Genomic DNA, 20,541 nt, shown 5'->3' with positions numbered 1-20,541 from the left:
CAAAAGACACATTTGTTTTCATAATTGATACTGGCTATTTCCTAATTAGGTATGTGTGAGAGGTTATTTAGTTTGCTAAACAATATGGTAGGGTATATCAATTTAGGTATTCCCAATTTAGGGCTAGTAGCTGAATTGTCTATTGTTTTAGGTCTTTTTCTTTAAGATCAGTTTTAGCTTCACAGTAAAATTAAGAGGAGGGTATGGACATTTCTGATATACCTCATGTTTCTATGCATATATAGCCTCCCCCATTATGAACATTACCCACCAGAGTAGTTCATTTGTTACAGCTGATGAACCTGCATGGGCACATCATAATCACCAAGAATCGAAAGTTTACATAAGGAATCACTACTGGTGTTGTACATTCTATGAGTTTGAACAAATGTATCATGGCATGTGTCCACCATTATAGTGTATGGAGTATTTTCATTGTCCTAAAAGTCGTCTATGCTTCATCTAATCATCCCTCCTCACCTCAACTCCTGGAGACCACTGATCTTGTTATTGTCTCCATAGTTTTGCCTTTTCACGATGTCTTACAGTTGGAGAAATACAGTATATAGACTTTTAAGATTGGCTTCTTTAACTTAGTAATAATGTGTTTAAGGTTGTCTTTTCACTGCTTGATAGCTCATTTGTTTTTAGTACTAAATAATATTCCATAGTTTCAATGTACCATAGTTTATTTATCCATTCATCTACTGAAGGGTATCTTGGTTTCCAGGTTTTGTTAATTATGAATCAAACTGCTATAAACATCTGTGTGTAGGTTTTTGTGTGAGCATACATTTTTATCTCTTTTGAGTAAATACCAAAAAGCATGATTGCTGGATCATATAATGAGAGTATATTTAGTTTTGTGAGACACTGGCAAACTGTCTTCCAAAGTGGTTGTGGTATTTTGCATTCCCACCAGCAATGAATGAGAGTTCCTGTTGCTCCACATCCTTTCCAGCATTTGGTGGTGTCAGGGTTCTGGATTTTGGCTATTTTATTATTTGTGTAATGTCTCATTCATGTTTACATTTCCCTAATGACATATGATGTGGAACATCTGTTCACAGGCTTATTTGCCATCTTTCTATCTTCTTTGATGAGGTGTCTTTTAAGGTGTTTGGCCCAGTTTTGATCTTTTTTAAAGAATAAATAAATGTATTGTCACATTACCTAACACTAAAGGATTTGTACTTTGTCATCACGTGTAGTGTGGGTACCTGCCTCACATGTAATAAACTCTGGCATTCTGACTACAGTCAAATATTATGCATCCTTTTTTTATAAAAGGAAACATCACTTTTTGATAGCAGGAAAATATAACAATAATGAATGCTATATTTAGAGACAATCCTTTCATAGAACTTACAATGAAAGGATGCCCACGAAAAAAGAAAATCAGATTCACTGTTACTATCCCATTTACCCTTCTCAAATATAAACTTGATGTTTTTCTGTTACTTTGTACAGAATCAGCAAAGATATAATATATTGGAGCCAGTTTGTTTTTTGTTTTTTTTACCCACCACTGGCTGTTGACTTTCAGATAAATATAGCATCAAAATAGTTCATGCTGGGGCTTCTGGGTGGCTCAGTTGGTTAAGCATCTGAGTTCATGAGTTGGAGCTCCGTGTTGGGCTCTGTGCTGACAGCTCGGAGCCTAGAGCCTGCATCAGATTCTGTGTCTTCCTCTCTCTCTGCCCTTCTCCCTCTCTCTCTCTCTGTCTCAGAAATAATTTTTTTTTTCAAAATAGTTCATGCAACTTAGTTGTTTGAAGTTTTCTCTAGTGACCACTTTACAAACAGATGAGACAGCCTATTTTTCATGTTTATTATGGCTACATGTGAGAGAAACTAATGTTTAATTAGCTAAAGCAAAAGAAAAACTGTATTAGCCCATATAACTACAAAGTCCAAAGGCAGTAAAACTTGCTCCAGACACAGATGAATCCAGGAGGGTAAACTGTAGTCAGAGATCTATCTCCTTTCCTCCATCTGTTGACTCAGTTTTTCTGTCTGTTGGTTTCATTCTCAAGCAAACTTACCCTATGTGCCAGAATAGCTGCGCCAGTCCATCCTGGGTTTCCATTGTTTTCTATTCCTGAGAATTAGTGGTAAGATATACCTTGCATGTCACTACCTATCAAAAATATTCATATTGGCCACACTGGATTATGTACCTAATTCTGTAAGCCAGAAGCACAAACACATGATTGATTTCTTAACAGAAGGACAGGGGTTGGGAGGCTTCTGAAAGGAAAAGACATGAGTAACCTAGAAATAGAATCTGCCATACAAGGGGAGGATCCCTGAACCTCTGATCTAGGCTTTGCAGTCCTTGTACCCTCCGTCTCTCCAGAAGGAATCTATCCCACTACACTTTGGCTGAACACTATGAGAACTTCTACTAAATATCCTGCAGCCCAGTCTATTTATTAATTAATACCAGAAAAGAGGATAATCATGCTTAGCTTAAAAAAAATAGATTTTTAAATGTTCACTCCTTAAAAGTTCAGATCAAACAGTGAAAATTCAGGTCAATATGTAGAAACAAGAGCTTAGAACTTGTAGCACTGCTAAAATGCAAAGGATCAGAGTCTCATGAAAATCTAGAGTGTGCATCATTTAAAATATAACTAGGTTAATCAGTCATATTTCTGGATGTTAGAGCAGATGATAAAATTCCAAGCTACAATGTGAATGGAGGGTCAAGGACTCCACCCCTTACTACAACTAGCTGTGTCAAAGATTTTGAATTGAGAGCTTAACGTTCAGAGGGTAAATTACTTGTTTTCAGCTCTTTGAAACCTCTAAGCAAGTGTGTGAGAGGGGTGAGGTGGGACAGATTCATTCTTCCCTGAGCATTCATTAATGATTCATATTCCCTTTCAATATTCCCTTTTATCATTAAAAGTAATGAGTATCTGGTGCGTTAATAAAGCCATCCTAATATACTAAGACTATATCCTTAAAAGAAGCCAGATTTTAGCTGGGGGAAAAAAGGGCATTAGATTTCATCTCCTTTTTGATTTCCTCTCACATGTTGCACAGAAGCCTCTAACTTCCTGTACTCCTTAATAAAAACTTCAAATCATGCGGCAAGACTTTTGACATAACAGAATTTTCACTAACATCCTTTCGGCAGCTAGCAGCAACTTTTGTCTCAGGAGGGAATCTCTCACCCTGCTTTGGGTTATTAAAGCTAATTAAAGTGATGACCCTTGTTTGCCTTACTGTCACTCAAGGTGCCCAGAAGGGGCATCCTATCCCTTCTCAGTCCTTTGTTCCTTTTCTATGGCCTTGGTAGAAGAAAGAAAGGAAATGCTATCCCACTGGGGCTCTAAGCTGAAAGCAAATCTCTCTGGGAATCAGTCTTTCCAATACAGAGGAGGCAATTTCTCAATTTACTCTTAAGAAAACATTATTCCCCTGATTAATTCACAGCTGGGAACTTGTTTAAATATGTGCAACTTTTACATGTTTCTAACACAAACCCTGTCACCAAATTTTCCAACTGGGAATGTATCCTTTTTATTTTGTGCAAGGTAATTTTAAATAAGAGTTTAAAGGATTTCCAGGAGCGTATCCACATTTTGATAGAAAGTAAAGAATTATCTTTTGGAAGAAAAAGCATATGCTTGGATTATGGCAGTTTGAAAGATCCAATCACATAAAATTCATTCTAAATTTAAAATACTTTACTTTGAATGTCTACCGTGTTATAATATCAAAACTTTCATCCTCAACTACCTCCAAAATCCAGGAAAAAAATCCTTGTATTGTTTTTAAACTTAGTAATTCTTATTTTGTCAAACCTTCACTTCATTATCTATTTATGAATATCTTAATATGTGATGCCCATCTCATTTTTTAAATCATCTTGACTTGAGAGTGAATAATATAGTTAGGAATGTTTTGGGCTGCAAATAGCAGCAAATCCAAATAACACAGGCTTAACAAATAGGAGTTTATCCTTCTGTATAGAGAATTCTGAGAGTAATTTAGTGCTGATTCAGTGGCTCCATGATATCCCCAGGGTCTCAAGCTTCTTCTGCTTTTGTCATCTACCAACTTTAATATGTTAGTCCTCGGCTTCAGGTTGCAAGAAGACATCTACAACTCCAGAATCATGCTATAGTTTAAGGCAGGAAGAAAAAGGTGGTGCAGAGGCCTTCTGTCTGAGTACATCCCAGCAGGAAGATTTTCCCATATGTCTCATAGGCCAGAACGGTATCACACGGACAACATACATATAAGTCATTGCCAAAAAATGGGATGAAGATGTAGAACAGTTAAAACTATGTAACAGGTCTCCTACAAGTCTCTGTTGCTTATTTTGTTCTAGATATACATGTAAAAGCCACAAGATACTTTGTTGTTCATTAATTATAGGAGGAAAAATTCTACACTGTTTTTCATTTACTTTTTTTTTAAGTTTTTAAATGTTTATTTAGTTATGAAAGAGAGAGCACAAGTGAGGGAGGGCAGAGAGAGAGGGAGACACAGAATTGGAAGCAGGCTGCAGGCTCTGAGCTGTCAGCACAGCATGATGTGGGGCTTGAACCCATGAACCGAGAGATCATGACCTGAGCTGAAGTCAGACACTTAACCGACTGAACCACCCAGGCACCCCTACACTGTTTTTTAGAAGTTAGTGCACGCATGCACACAAGTGCAGGGGCGGTGGGTAGGGGAAGAGAGAAAAGGAGAGAGAGAATACCAAGCATGCTCCACACTGTCAGTGCAGATCCTGATGGGGGCGCAATCTCACAAACCATGAGATCATGACCTGATCTGAAATCAAAAGTCTGACATTTAACCAACTGAGCCATCCAGGAGTCCCTACACTTTTTTATATTGAAACATTCCTGAATCTGAGAAATAAGTTTCAGTGTACTAATACTAAATATATATTTATACTTAAAAATCAGCTCTTACTAAATTGATAATGCATCTTTGAGCTGAGAGAACAGATCTTTTGTGAATCACAGTATATTAATTCTGAGTCAGATGATCCTTTTGTTATATGTGTTCATTTTTCTAAAATGGGATTACTAACATAGTAACATGGTACATTTCATTAATGCTGCAAATACTTGATAATTATTAAGGTAAGCACATGGTGAATCTTAATATAGATAATGATCACAAACAGCAGGTGTCAGGTAGTTACACTGGGAATCACCCTGTTTATTTTCAAATGATGTTTGTTTAGTTTTTAATAATTCCCATTTAAAAAGTATACAAAAAAATAGGTGAATACTATCTGAGAGTACAACTTCCTTGTGGTCCCAGTGTCACTGTTTTGATTGGATTGTTGTCTAGAAACTAGGTCATTATGAAGGCAGACAAATTTTAAAATATTTTACATCCTAATCTTTTCTCATCTTAATGAAATAACTTGTAGAGTTGGATTATGTGAATATGATTAGAAACTATCCCCAGATAATTTCCTTTCCAATCTCAGGTAAGACTTTAAAGAACATAATATAAGCACAAGGGTCAAACTAAGAAATACTGCGTGTTTAATAATAGATGACTTAGAGTCTAGAAAAAGGGTTGGGAACTTAGGGCGAAGTTGGACGCTTCTCTCCATTCTCACTGTATCATTATCTTGTATATGTAGATCTATTACAACACTCCTGAATTGCACAGCAACTATCTGTACTGACAGAAATGAGTGGTCTTTATCATTTTAACATTATATACTGGAATTAAATGAACTACTTAAAATCTTTTTGTCTGTAATGGCATGATAGTCTGGAGAGTACAATATTTACAATCAGAGGACTTAAATGTGAGTCTTTATTTAATTTTATGTGTGACCTTGAGTAAATCATTTAACTGCCGGAGCCTCAACTTACTTATCGGCATTTTGGGCATAAGAAAAATTGTTTAAGACATGCTTTTTCGCTTGTGGCAAAAGAACCACAGCTATAGGAATAAGACTTAAAAATCAATAAAATTTGTAATGTTCTAACCTTCATTCCACTTAATTTTCAAGTGTATCCCATGTTTGCAAATCTAGTTAAACTCTGTTTTGTTTTTTAATTTACCCTGGTGTTTGGTTTACACCTGATTCTCTTTCCTCTCAGACTTTTATACTCTCTTCCTGCAATTCTGGATTTCACCCAGGTCCCTCCTGTCTCTCCAGATCTGCTCTTGATTTCCACATGCTGCAGCCTCTGGAATAGGTCACATCGCATCACTCAGCCTGGTTTCCTCCACTGGTCACAAACTCCTCCATCACCCTACATCACCCATAGGTACCAAGGTGCTTGGAAAACTATAAGGAATTATGCAAACTTACCTTTTTATTATCAGCCTTAAAATGAAGGCGATGGAGTTCAAATTCTTTTCTCCTTTCCATTTAGTTTAAACCCAAAGAAAGAGCCTGATTGCTTGAACATAAAATCTTTGCATGGTTAAGAAGTAGTTTCCATTTTGCATCACTGGGATTTTCAGAGTGAAATTATATAAATGTTAAAAATATTCTGGGAACTCATATTATGTTGATGATTTTGCTACTCAGTAGGGTTTCTTACTTCTTTTTATTCAAATGCAAGAAGACTTTGAATGCATCAACGGAGGCTGATAGCAGACTTTCTTTCCAAGGTCAAATAACTAGAGAAATAGAGGAAATATGGCAAATGGCAGATCATAACAATATTCATGAACATATAGTGCAGATGCCCTAGGATTGATGGCACAGGCAAATAGAAACTCACTGAACACAATCCTTTCATTACCAAATATGTTTCAAAGTTTTTTGGGTTTTGTTTTGTTTTGTGTTGTTTTGTTTTGTTTTTTAAGAACTGCTCTTCTATCAGGGGCACCTGGGTGGCGCAGTCGTTAAGCGTCCGACTTCAGCCAGGTCACGATCTCGCGGTCCGTGAGTTCGAGCCCCGCGTCGGGCTCTGGGCTGATGGCTCAGAGCCTAGAGCCTGTTTCCGATTCTGTGTCTCCCTCTCTCTCTGCCCCTCCCCCGTTCATGCTCTATCTCTCTCTGTCCCAAAAATAAATAAACGTTGAAAAAAAAAATTAAAAAAAAAAAAAAGAACTGCTCTTCTATCAAAGGGGCAATAAGCCTCTTCCAAGGTCATTTAATTTCAGTTTCCCAAAGACTGATCAAGTTATAAGGGGACTGAAACTCTTTAAACTACCCAATGTTTGAATTTATGCTCTGCTCAGTGTTTATGACAAAACTCACATTATATATTTCATTAGTGTACACAGAAGCCTCGACTCTTTCCTAATACATATTTTTAAAATTATGCTTAGAATATATTTCCAAATAGTGCTGATATTTCTATATTTAAGACAGGTTTGGATTTGCAAAAGCCCAGTTGGCTCTGCCTTGGCAGAGTGTATGGAGCAGGAGTAAATGTCCTGAGGTGAATGGAGATTTCTGTTGATGGTGCCTAGGTACTGTTCCAGCTGTGAATTTTTGAGTTAGGGATAACTGAAAGATAATTTGCTTTCTGTGTTTTACTACCATCTGAGTTTCTCTTCTAATGCTGAGACTGATTCTCACAGCCATATCTCTTTGTTTCCCACACATAACTAATATGTATTGCCTGAAACAAGGTCAATAAATGTTAAGTAGGGAATGAATGAACACTATCACTTTTTTCATGTAACAAGATAAATAATAATTACTTTTATTTGTTGACTATGAATATTTTTATAGCATTTACTATGGTGGCAAGCACTTGTAATTGAGCAAAACAGTGTCTGATAACTACATTAATCATCTCATTGTAATTTTGCTCCAAAGAAATTGAAGTCCAGTGTTGAGGAACTAGCCTCCTGGGTTAGCAATGTGGATGATAATAATATTTAATATCAGTGTGTAAACATAGGATACTTAAAAAATTCATAAGAAATAAAATATAATACAAATATACAAAGTGATAGTTCCTCCATCCCCCTTAATCCTTTAATTGTACTTTCTACCTAATCACTCTTTCTGGTGTCCCTTGAAATAAGTTTAAGCACTTGGAATCTTTTCTCCTGGTCACCAAAAATTGGCTGTGCTCACTTCAGGAGGCATTGCTCTCAAACTTAAAGCACTTGGGTAAAAGTCTCCACCACATCCCAATTAGTTATTGGCTTAAAAAGTGCCTCCTGCTTTTCATTAACTTGCTAGCATAGGAGGCTAGAGTTTATTCCTCTTAAAAATCTGATGCCAAGAGTGGCGCCTGGGTGGCTCAGTTGGTTGAGCATCTGACTTCGGCTCAGGTCATGATCTCGCGGTTTGTGAGTTTGAGCCCCACGTCAGGCTCTGTGCTGACAGCCTGGAGCCTGCTTCAGATTCTGTGTCCCCCTCTCTCTCCACCCCACCCCTGCCTGTGTTCTGTCTCTGTCTTTGAAAAATGAATAAACATTTAAAAAATTAGAAAACAAATCTGGCGTCAAGAGGGTACCTGGGTGGCTCAGCAAGTTAGGTTAAGCATCTGACTTGATTTCAGCTCAGGTCATTAGCTCACGGGTGATGAGTTTAAGCCCTATGTCAGGTTCTACACTGAGCAGGGACTGGTTGGGATTTTTTCTCTCCCTCTCTCTCTCTGCCTACCCTGCGCGCGCGCGCTCTCTCTCTCTCTCTCTCTCTCTCTCAAAATCAATATATAAACCAAAACAAACAAACAAAAAAAGTCTGGTTCCTAGAATGTATCTTGTAGGAGAGTGGCTTCTTTCCATTGTTACTTCTTTTCTTTTCTTGAATCTTTCTGCAAAAGACACATAGTGTCTCAGAGATATCCTATGTCTTTCCCACCATCTTTCATTTTCTTTTAAAAATTCATATTTTTGAAAATTCCGAAAAATTTTAAACATCCTAGATTTATTGATTAGAGCCATCTCTCCCTGTTTGGTAAATATATGAAACTAAACACAAACTGGTTTGAACAAATGTGTAACTTGTTGTCTTAGTCCATTCACGCTGCTATAACAAAATATCATAGATTAAGTAGCTTATAAGGAAGAAAATTTATTTCTCACAGCTACAGAGGCTGGAAATAGATCAGAGTGCCAGTATGGTCAGGTGAGGGCCTTCTTTGGGGTTATGGACTTCTTATTATATCCTCACATGCCAGAAGGGGCTATAATGTTCTGTAGAATCTCTTTTATAAGAATACTAATCCCCATCCATGAGGGTTCATCCTTCATGACCTAATCACCTTTTAAAGGCCCCACCTCCTAATACTACCACAATGGGCATCAGAATTACAACTTGTAAATTTTGGGGGGACACAAGCATTCAGACCATAGCACTTAAAGGGGCCAGAGATGCTTTTGGAAACTGAGGATAAGGGTGCCCAGGCTTCAGCAGCAGCTCTACCCAGTAGCTCAGTCATCATCAGCACGTTGTCTCCATTCTCATTGTTGCTTATCTCTGAGAGTCTGTGATATTCTTTTGTCTTGCTGAAGACTGGCTTTCTAAGCTCATCAGTCTGCATGACAACACGTAGTTACTCATGCTTTCAGAGTTTATGTATTATGGTTTCCTAAGAAAGTCAAATTTAACTATCATCTAAAACCCAGGAAAGGGAATGATTGTGTAAGCTTGAGTCAGGGTCCTTCCCACCACATTTTCTACCAACTATAAACCATCATCTATGTCTAGGCTTTGAAAATAAACACGTAGCTACAGTGTGGGATGAGAGGCGTTATGCCCAGCAGAAAGAGTGACAAGGGGAGACAATTGCCATAAATGAAATAATGGGCAAGCAGTCAGACAGGAATCTAGAATGCGTTCCAGTTAATCCAATATTTTCCTGTATTGTCATAAGCTTAAATATCTTCAAAGAGTCACATCTTCAAGAACTGCTCACTCTTTTCTATGTCTAAAAATGTCAAGGACATTTTGAATATACAAATACAGTTAATTTTTTTTTTTTTTTTTGGTGTCTTAAAGTATGACATGGTTCAATAGAACAATTAGTGAGGTGGGGAATGGAAGCTTTGATTTTAAACACATCTAATTGTAAGGATTATTAAAATAATAGTAGCACGAGCTGGGTACCAAGTGACTTTCTCAAGAGTATTCTCTTTTAACTAATTTAATTTTTAACACTATGATTATTCCCAGTTTATGGATGATGATATTGAGGCCAGAATGTTTTAACTTTCTAATGATTACAAGTTTAGTGAAGAGTGTAGCTGTGGTTTAAATCCAAGAAGCTTGTATCCATAGCTGTACCTTTGACCCTTATGATATTAATAAATGCAATGGAAATAAGATGCTAGTAAGGACATATTCTAGAGACTTGCTTTATATTTTCCTTAGGCTACATGTAATCTTGCTCACATTTTCTGTGGTTCACACTAGTATCTCATCCTATTTTATCTTCTGCTTGGATTTTTCTGCTTACTCATTTTTCTTCTCTCTTTTATATGTTCAATTTGTGCTTGGCTCATCACAAAACCAGTAATACTTTACAACTTTTCTTAAGCATAAGTTCCCAAACCTAACTTACCCTTTTTATCAGTAGTCCCAGCTTGTAAGAAATGAGGTTTAGAATATGAATGGTCTTACTCATAAATTGGAGCCAAGTAATAAGTCAAGGATTGCTGAGTGTTCTCTTGGCCTCAGTGCCTGATTCTCATCCAATTGGCTGTAGACAGTATCATGTGGTACAAAATATGACCACCTTGATTTAGCCTTTGGTACAAAGGTGTAGTAGGTACTATAAGACATGTTTCAAGGCCTCATAATATCATCATCATCAATTTTACACACCCTACTAAAAAAAGAGGAATAGGAAGAAGAGAAAAGCTCCTCGAGAATATTATCAAACCACAAACAGATCTCAAACATCATTTACTAAACACAGGTTTTCCTTTCTTAAGAAAGTAGAAACTAAGATGGATATATGGCCAGAGTAGTAAAGTAGCAGACTAGATGCAACGATATTTACAATTTAAATAAATTTACAGTGCTTCCTTTCAAAGAGCTTAAAGTCAATGTGCGGAAGTAAAATCCACACTCATGCACAATATCATGAGATATTTCTTCATATTATTAGAACTTCTACTGTCTTATATAAACCTACACACAACATAATCTCTGAATAAAAAGTTTCTTCTGCTTCTTATGTATGTTTCTTATACAATGACCTATGTCATTTTCATGTACTCCTTTATGGATAAAACTGGTGGAATGGAAATAATACATCCAGATACTTTCCAGAACTGATCTTATTTCCAGCGTTAGCCAAAACATTCAGCACCTTCTCCCCATCCATCAAGCTGATTCTCATTGGGTTGGTCTTCTGGATACATGCAGACTACATACATATATATATATATATATGTATGTAGTCTGTATATATATATATATATATATATATATATATATATATATATATGTAATCTCTTTCTGTGCTCCTGAGAAGTCAATTTTATCATCGTTTTCATAGAGAAAATAGAGTACATGAGGAGGGTTCTTTCTCAGCCTCCTCTCTTTCCCTAGCCTTTTCTCTTCAGTCCTGTGATCATCCTCCCTGTTTACCTTCCCTACTCCCTTTCCTTCCCAGTGGAGAAGCTGTCCTGTCATCTGTCCAATGCAAGTCCTCCCACCTATTATTTATGATCTGTTTCTTCAATCCTCTTAAAGCAATTATTCCAACAATTATCTCCTCTCTTGAATATTCTTCCTCTCTCTCCTTATTGGCTCTTTCTCTCCAGCATATAAATATGCTCTCTTCTATCATCTTAAAAGGAAAACAATAAGAGCCAAACTATGTCTTCCTTTAACATGATTCTATATATTTTCTTCCCCTCACAAGACTTCTCAACCTGCTAGTGTCTAGTGATTTCCACTAGGTATAGGATAAACTTGGACCACATTGCTATGCATTTATCTATCCAATCAGACACAATTTCTTACATTTCTGCTGCTTGTAATCACTTGGAGGTACAGCAATTAATAAGAGAGATGTAGTCCTTAGCCTTATAGGATCCGACACCAGGGAAGGACACATGGTGTTTCATGACTTGGGCCCTACTTGTCTTCTAAACTCATATGTATGTGCCTATTTATGTCTCTATCTCACTGTGTCTCTGTCATCTACCCATCTATCATCATCTATTGCTCATTCCCTTTTTGAAACCTGCATTTCAAATACAACCAAGCTCTCACAAATCTATCAATATACCTTAGAATGTCTTTCTAATCCCTTTGCTGTAGTGCCTTTTATGCTTCCTCTTTTTCTCTACATCTTTCAAAACTCTGTCTTTCCAGTATGGATTGTATACTCCTCCTCTGTACTCCCACATCCCTCTTTCTGAGTTATCACAGCATCTCATACTATGTTGTACTTATTGTTACCTTATTTGTCTCCCCCACTAGTATATAAGCGCCTTGGCCTCATGTTATCCAGGCACCTTCCTTCTATGCTCAGTACCTAAAGTCTAAGTTTCCCCTAGAAAGTGAGACTTACCTTTCCTAGGCTTCAGCAATGTCTAGGTAGAGGTGAGGTTAAATTAATAGTAGTAACAGACAACTCCACTCATTCTTGCCTATACATGCTCATGTAGGATCTCAATGACCTGAATGTCATTTCTAGCATTTCTAGGAGTCTCCAAGGGACGTCTGATAACATATGTCTGATAATACCGGGATTTGCTATTACTTGGGTGAGCAACTGCTGAGTATGAGATGGGGCCCAGGCATCGTCACTGACCACTGAGCTCCTGGTATCTGTGTCTCTTTCTGATCACTGAGAATCACCATGAAAGTCCACATGATACAACAACCTTAATACCATATTCTATGTGAAAGAAAGGACAAAACCCTTCTCCTTCATTCTGTGTCATTTTTTTAATTGTCTGGAGACAGAAGGATTTCAGGCTGCCTCTAGGTGTCAAATAATGGGCTACATGAAAATTGCTTATGCAGCTTCACCTTTATCTTTGTATCCTCAGACCTTAGACCCAGTTTATGCTGCAAGGCAAGGGAGGGCACAGCACTGTTCCGCACCACCCATCCTAGTCTCAGCCACCAGGTGTCAGCATCTAAAAACGTCCCCTTTTACCTTCTGCAAAAATAAATAAGTATCTATGCAAACCAATTACTTGAAGATCTGTTTACCAGTTCACCAGACACTCCCAGGCGAGCTTAAGTTTCATTTTCTTTTCTTTTTTCAGTTTCATTTTCTGCTGAAGGTAGTACACCTTATAGGTATAACCCCTGTAAATATGTGTTGATTGAATAAATGACAGAGTGAATGAAGAAATGATTGAGTGCACTGTGGTATCTCACTGGTTTTATTTTTATTCTCTGACTATCTCATCCATTGCTTAGAATTCAAGAATCCTAAGCAAGAGGCTGTATGAGTGAGTGAGCATTTGGATTGCAGAAAATAAATGTGAAAGCAGAACATCGAAAAATATATATATATATTCATGTTATATAAGAAAAAATGACTACAACCATTACCATTCATCATCACCAACATAACTGAGCAATAAAATCCTCTAACTTAAGCCAAGCATGTGCCTTGATTCTTTTTTCCCATTTCTAAATTTCAAACAGCTAAATGATTCTGAAGGAAATGCCTTAGCAAAGCATTACTTTTCTGTAGTAGAAAGAAAGGACGTTGCCTTCAGAGGCAACCATGCTGAACTGGCCTAGTGGAGGAGGGAATCTGTTTGTAGGCCAAAGGGGAGAAGAGTTTGGGAAGGCTCATAAAAGAAAGAAAACTATGAGAGGGCTAATGGTTGCCATCAGAATATAATTTGTGTGAGAAGAGCCAGATAACATATTAACCTTCCCCATAGACTCGTAAGCCATGGGTTTGACCATATGGAAGCTCACATTCACACTGAGTGAATGTAAATAAAGGTTTTCAACTCCAGTGCTATCAAAGCCATTTATGTTTCTGGCTCAGCAAGCCTTTCAATTCTTTCCTAGACATAGTTAGCATAAAAGGGCATCCCACTGTTTTCACTACATTTGGATGAAAAAAAAGTTATAACCTAATCCTTATTTGTTTTCTTCTAATAGGTTTTTGAAAGAGAAAACACATTTCCTGTGCTTTAGATTGCTCTTTCATGACTGAAATATAATAAAGAATCACCAATTGACAACTATTATACAAAGAAGAATGAAATGTCACATTTTCCTGGTTTCAACATTATCAATATTCCAAAAGAAATAAACATTTACAGTGAGTTCTATCTGTGAGGACATAGGAATCCAACAACAGTTTGTGATGGTTATTACATTCCAGCCTTTGGCCTTGAGGAGCGGCCTTACATATTTTGGAAATCAACAGGCTGCTGGTTCAAGTGGGAATGACTGCAGTGGCTTAATATACTGCCCGCCTTCTGAAATTTTAGTTTCATCTTTAGAATAAGCCAATACCTGCAATCTTTCAAAGTTAGCTTGTAATAAAATGTCTTCACGCTGCATGTAATCTATGCAAGAAATTTTGATTGCCACCAGGAGGGTAGGTTTATGGGTGTTTGTGCTTAATTTGATCAAAAATTAAGGATCACATATTATTCCCAACAGAAGACCTTAGCAAAAGATTTTAAATATGTAAAAACAAAAATTGGGGGCTGGGTACAGAAAAACAGTATAATATCTAGGTGTTATGTAAAAAAAAAGGGGGGTATTTGCCATTGTCCTTATGAATGCCAGTGGACATGGAATCAAGAGTTCCATTTTGAACTTATTAATATAGAAGGGAGACTATTGAACATCCAAGAGGAAGGATCAACTCACTAGCTCAAAGGGAAAGTTTCCACTGAGAGGGAGAACTGTCCACACATGCGCATGCTTTCACACATATACACACACATAAACACACATAACATAATCAGCATATAGATGCCTTTTAATACCATAGAATTAGATGAGATCAGATAATGATGTGTGTGGGTAGAGCAAAAATTCTGTTTGAGCCTGGGCCACACCAGCATGGAGAGATTTAGTAGAGAAGGCAGAGACTAGTGAATTCTATAGGAACCAAGAAAGAGACTAGTGAGTTATATAGGAACCAAGAAAATAAATAACTACTGATATGCAATGTAACTGTTTCACATTGTATGATTAACTTAACCAATCTTATTATTTTTATGTTTTGGAGTTATTTCATCCTAATCAAATGGTTCCATTAACCAAAGGAGTCATCATTTAAACATGGGTTTCTTTATACCAAGCCCAGTGTTTTTCTTTCCATGGATGCTAGGTCAAATTAGGACATAATTTGATTTTATTTGCTCTCTTGATATTATTATTATTTAAAATACGTTTTGAGACAAACATATTCCGCTATTACTGAAGGGTTCCTTGCATGACTAATTCTGTGATAAGCAAGTAAAGGGAAAGTTTCTAGAATATCTTTTATGCATTTAAAGTCAAATGGATAGTAGAGTATGTCTGCATATGGATTGGAGTTTGGATGAAAGTTTGAAGCCCTTTAATATAAATGCACACAAGCCAATTTTCAATAGAAGGACCATATTTATTATAAGGAGAAATCATAATTCAATGGAAAGAAACATTATTTCCCCAAAGAATTAGAGGCAAGAAAGGAAGAAAATCCATACACATGGCATGAATGATCAAGAATGCAATCTATTTCATTAGGAGAAAAAAAAAAGCAGGAAGTTACTTCTCAAAATTCTCTCATGACTTACTTATTTTATATCTAGAATTCATGTTTGTTTCTAAATCATTTAACAATTATTTGATTAGCTACAAAATAAACAAATAAGAGAAAAAGATATTGATTTGACTCACTGCTTCCTATAAACTTAGTTATTGTGGCATCATAAAAATACTTCAGGGACTTTTATAAAGTACTTCGCCAAAAATGGTTCAATGACAAATCTTCTTCATGTCTGTGTAATGCTTTCTGCTTAGCAGAGTGTTTCCACAATTAACTCCCTAACATTTGCTTCGTGATCATCTTTTGACTGTTAGTGGAGGTGTATTTATCTTCTTTTAATCTTGAGAAATGAACACTGAGATGCACTGATGCTAAATAAAATGCCCAGAATCGTAAGGAATATTGGGAGTAAAACAGGTATGGCAGAGAGGTGGTATCTTCTACACTATTGTGAGTCCTTTCTGAAAACAACCTCCTTCTACTCCCAGATTTGTCTGAAAAACTACAGCAGATTATATTAGAAACATCCACTTGTGTACTCAAATCCCTCATAAGCAAGCAAGGCTGGACCCTCCTTGCCTAAACTAGGTGTGAAGTAGCCAAGTGGCCAGTTTCTCACCATGTGCATGGCAAAGAGGGGTCCTACTTAGGAGTCACCATGAGGAAGAGAGATTTGGTTAGCATAAACAAATGAGGAGTTCTCCTAGCTTGTGATATGCTGTTTTCACAAATGGGTCCAGTGGGGTACTGGAACCAGCCCACAGATGGGGCACTGCCGTGTCCACCTTCAATGATGTCATGCTGATAGCTTGAAACCCACCACAGTGGGATTACTTACACCACAGAAATCTTCCGATGGTACCAATTGGGATCATTTGATTTGCTAACTATTATCAGCACACTACTGCACATGGCTCTTAATATTTGTAAATAACTAGCCATACTCTAAAGGGCGACCTACGGTCTCACTTTTGAATACCAGGAAATGTGGAAAATACAGAAATATAAAATTGAAAAAATGTTTTAAAAGCACATGCCGGGGCGCCTGGGTGGCGCAGTCGGTTAAGCGTCCGACTTCAGCCAGGTCACGATCTCGCGGTCCGTGAGTTCGAGCCCCGCGTCGGGCTCTGGGCTGATGGCTCAGAGCCTGGAGCCTGTTTCCGATTCTGTGTCTCCCTCTCTCTCTGCCCCTCCCCCGTTCATGCTCTGTCTCTCTCTGTCCCAAAAATAAATAAACGTTGAAAAAAAATAAAAGCACATGCCAAGACGATTATTCTGCATAACTATTTCTGCTTGCCCCTCTTGACTTACCTAGATTAAATGTAAAGGGTATAAGAGTTTAAAAAGATTAAAAGAATGTAAATTTTAGAACTTTCATAACACATTATTGAATATTCCCCAGAAATATGTGTGGGAAATTACATTTCTAGTATTAGTATATCAGAATATTTATTTGGCTTTTATTCTCTAAAATGTAACCACATTTCCTATCAAATTCCAGTAAAACTTGCTGAAAAATCTATCCTTTGTACTCATTTGAAATTCCGCTTTTATTAGAAACTAGAGTGTAGATACATACCTGGATCATTCTTGAGGCTTTTTTTTTTGTTTCTTCATGTGCCTGTGTGTATTACAATAGTAATCCCACCTTGTTTTATTTATTTCAAGTTTATGGACATAGTGGGGGTTTAGTTAATATTGCAAAATACACCATATGCTATAATATTAATACAATCACTTGGTATTTTCAAACTTTCTAGTGTTCTCAAGATACATGTTATTAGCTCAAAAGCCCATTTTAAAAAAAGGACTTTCAGGTGTCACAATTTCAAAATATGTTTAAAAATCTATTAAAGCATTGTTAATGCTTTGTTATATCAGAATAAGAAGTACATATTTAGAGCAAATATACTAATAACCATGATTCAGCATTAAAAACTGTGCATTTATCTGAACAGATGACAAAACCTTCTTCTAAGCAACTGGAAGTTATTCTCCTTATGTGCTGTGTTCTTATCAGGGTTACTTCTTTTTCCCCCCAAAGAGAGATGGAAAGTATATTTTCCTCTGTCTTGGAGATGTGAAAATGACAAGCAAAATACCAGCTGTATTTTTTTTCTGAATGTGTTTCATTGATCCTTTGGTTAAGAAAAGCTGAAAAGTAACTTTCCATCACATTTATCCCATGACACATAATTTTAACTGTGAGAATTAGCAACAGAATGAATGACAAATGATGGGAAGGGATTGACAGATGCTAGTAATTGTATGTGCTACCCTGGTTATTCCGTTCTGTCCAGATTTCTATATTTCATTTTGTCATCCTTCATGCATTAAGCTTACTCATCCATCTTGTAGAAAGATGGAAAATTGCATAAATGGGTTATTTGGTTGTATTACTACTGATAGAATAGGAATGAGCATTACCATCAAAAGTATATATTAGAGCTCATCAGAAGTGATATGGTCTGCAATACCCCATGTCTCACACAAAAGGTAGGATTTTCTTGGGCAGAGAGTGTTCCAAATACAGATGAAGAGTTCTTTCCTTCTGAAAATTTTAGACAATGGAAAAAGTAAATAGCAGGTCTACCTTCAGAAGAGTATGCATATGAAATATGGTCCATATTTTCTATATCATGCACTAGGGAGCTAAAACTTCTGAGAAACTTCTTTCCACTTAAGAATATTTAAAAAATTGGGGTGTCTGAGGGCCTCAGTCGGTTGAGCATCTGACTCTTGAATTCTTCTTAGGTCATGATCCCAGGGTGGTAGGGTGAAACCCACATCCAATTCCGCAATGAGCGTGGAGCCTGCTTAAGATTCAATCTCTCTCTCTCTCTCTTTCTCTCTCTCTCTCTCTCTCTCTCTCTCTCCCTCTCTCTCCCCCTCTGTCCCTCTCTCCTGATTGCACACTCTCTCTCTCTCAAATATTTTTTTTAATTTTAAAAAAGAATACTTTAAAAATTAACAAAACTAAGGAATTTATTGTGATCGGAAGCAGGAAAAACTAGCACTCCCTATTATAAAAACCTCATAAAATGAAGAAAATTGTAGCATGATATGGGACACTTTGTTATTAGAACTTTCAAGGCATTTAAACATTTACTCTATGATTCTAAGATTATAAAAATCATATCCTAATCAATGTCACTGATCTTACATCCCTCTCTTTGTCAGCTAGCAGTTTCTTTTCAACTCTTTTTATACACTAAAATTAGCTTATATCTCACCAGATATGTTTCCCATCCATCTCAGGGTGTCAAAACCAGATTTCCTTGTTTTAGTATCATAGAAAACATTCCCATTTTGCTCTGGTCAAAATGGTATGTACCTGTCAAATATTGGTGGGAAAAAAAAATCTCACACAATATGCTAGCTTACCTTTTAAAGAGAATGAAGGAAAAGGAAACAGAGTTAACCCTAGAAAACCTTTCCATTATACTTATTCCAGGATTTTATATGGCAAATATTTTTCATGAGAGGTGACATCATATATCAGGCACAAAGCTTGCCATCAGGGATTCCGAATGCTATGAGGTTAGGGACACCAGCAGTCTTACTTATGGATGTGCCTAGACTGCCATATGGCACATAGAAGGAGGTTAAAAAAGTATTCAGTGAATGGATGAAGTACCTATAATATATATAAGGCAGAGAGTGACAGGTGACTTTAAAGTGTCACTGATTAGGAGTGTGCGTATGACAGGAGGAAGAGACTGTCTCTGATGAAAGGCTTATAGTGGGTGTCAGCCAACTGACTCACCACATTACTTTCTCCCATCTCCTCATCCTCCTCAGTCCTCTGGCATCTCATTGGATGAGCAGATTTGACCAGGATTTTCAGGAAAGTACTATTAGGTCCCTCTTTCTCACGAAGACAAACTGTTTTGGGAAAACGGCAGTTGAGAATGGTTGAGTTTTTACCAGAGTGGCTGACTTTCTTGGAAAGTGCTGAAATAACAACCAGATTCTGTGCTGCATTGTAAATGGAGGCCATAAAATAAGAATGATAGTATCCCCCACAATAAAGGCTTCTGTTCCCCTGCAAGTCAATGAAACAGCATGATTTGTGGGATGAAATATAACACTATCACTATGATCATCAGTCCTCATTTTATAGAAAAGTAAATAACCATTAAAAAGTTTCCGTCACAATTTAAATCGTATTGATTTTTTGGCCTCTGTTTTATCCGTGTATTTCTGGAGGGGGAGGGGTGTTATTTTCTGTTCTCTTCTTGTTTGTTAATGGAACTTTGAAAAAATCCACAAATGAATGGTGGGATGTATTTGTAAATACATTTAAATACAGTTAATACAGTTAAACTCTGGCTCTGATGCTCTCAACTCCAAGCCCATTCCTTATTCTCTCTTTACCAGCCAGGCTTGGACTAATATTTCTCAAACGAGGGGTCACACTGATAGCTATTTCTTCCCTGAGATCAAAACTCTTACCCAAACCTGAGACTGGAGGCCTGCTACCATTCTGTTTGACTGACACCACAAATGCCAATTACCTGTCTGAATCTCTTCTAGTTTCTGTGATGCCATGATTGGCCTTCTTAATGACACTCAAGTGATACCCCTTATGGGACGTAGCACCTGTTAATCATCAGTCTGCCTCTCACTAAATGCCAGTCACCAAACTCAAGGGATCAGTGGTTGTCAAACTTCAGCCTACAGTAAGAATTGCCCGGGGAGCTTAACAGAGGTGCGCGTTCTGAGACTCCAACTGAGACGATCTGATCTGGGTAGGTTGGGCTGACAATGTACAGTTTTATCAAACACACAGGCTGTGCAGGCACAGATGATCCTCACAACAGACCGAGAACATTGCTGTTGCGAGTCTGTTTTATGAGTCTGGGAAGACTGCTCTCCGTGTGCTGCTGTTGTCCTCTCCTCTAGCATGAACCCCCACCTC

The 20,541-nt window shown here is 37.2% G+C and overlaps 1 protein-coding gene across 3 annotated transcripts in view; it reads left to right on the top strand.

Moving 5' to 3' along the window:
- Positions 1 to 20,541, top strand: part of LRRTM4 (leucine rich repeat transmembrane neuronal 4) — a 701,253-nt gene that overhangs the window by 485,831 nt on the left and 194,881 nt on the right. The window lies entirely within an intron of this gene.

Source organism: Leopardus geoffroyi, chromosome A3 (genome assembly GCF_018350155.1).
Source record: "Leopardus geoffroyi isolate Oge1 chromosome A3, O.geoffroyi_Oge1_pat1.0, whole genome shotgun sequence".
Lineage (NCBI taxonomy): Eukaryota > Metazoa > Chordata > Mammalia > Carnivora > Felidae > Leopardus > Leopardus geoffroyi.
Note: the sequence above shows the minus strand (reverse complement) of the source record. Positions and strands in the feature narration are given on the sequence as shown.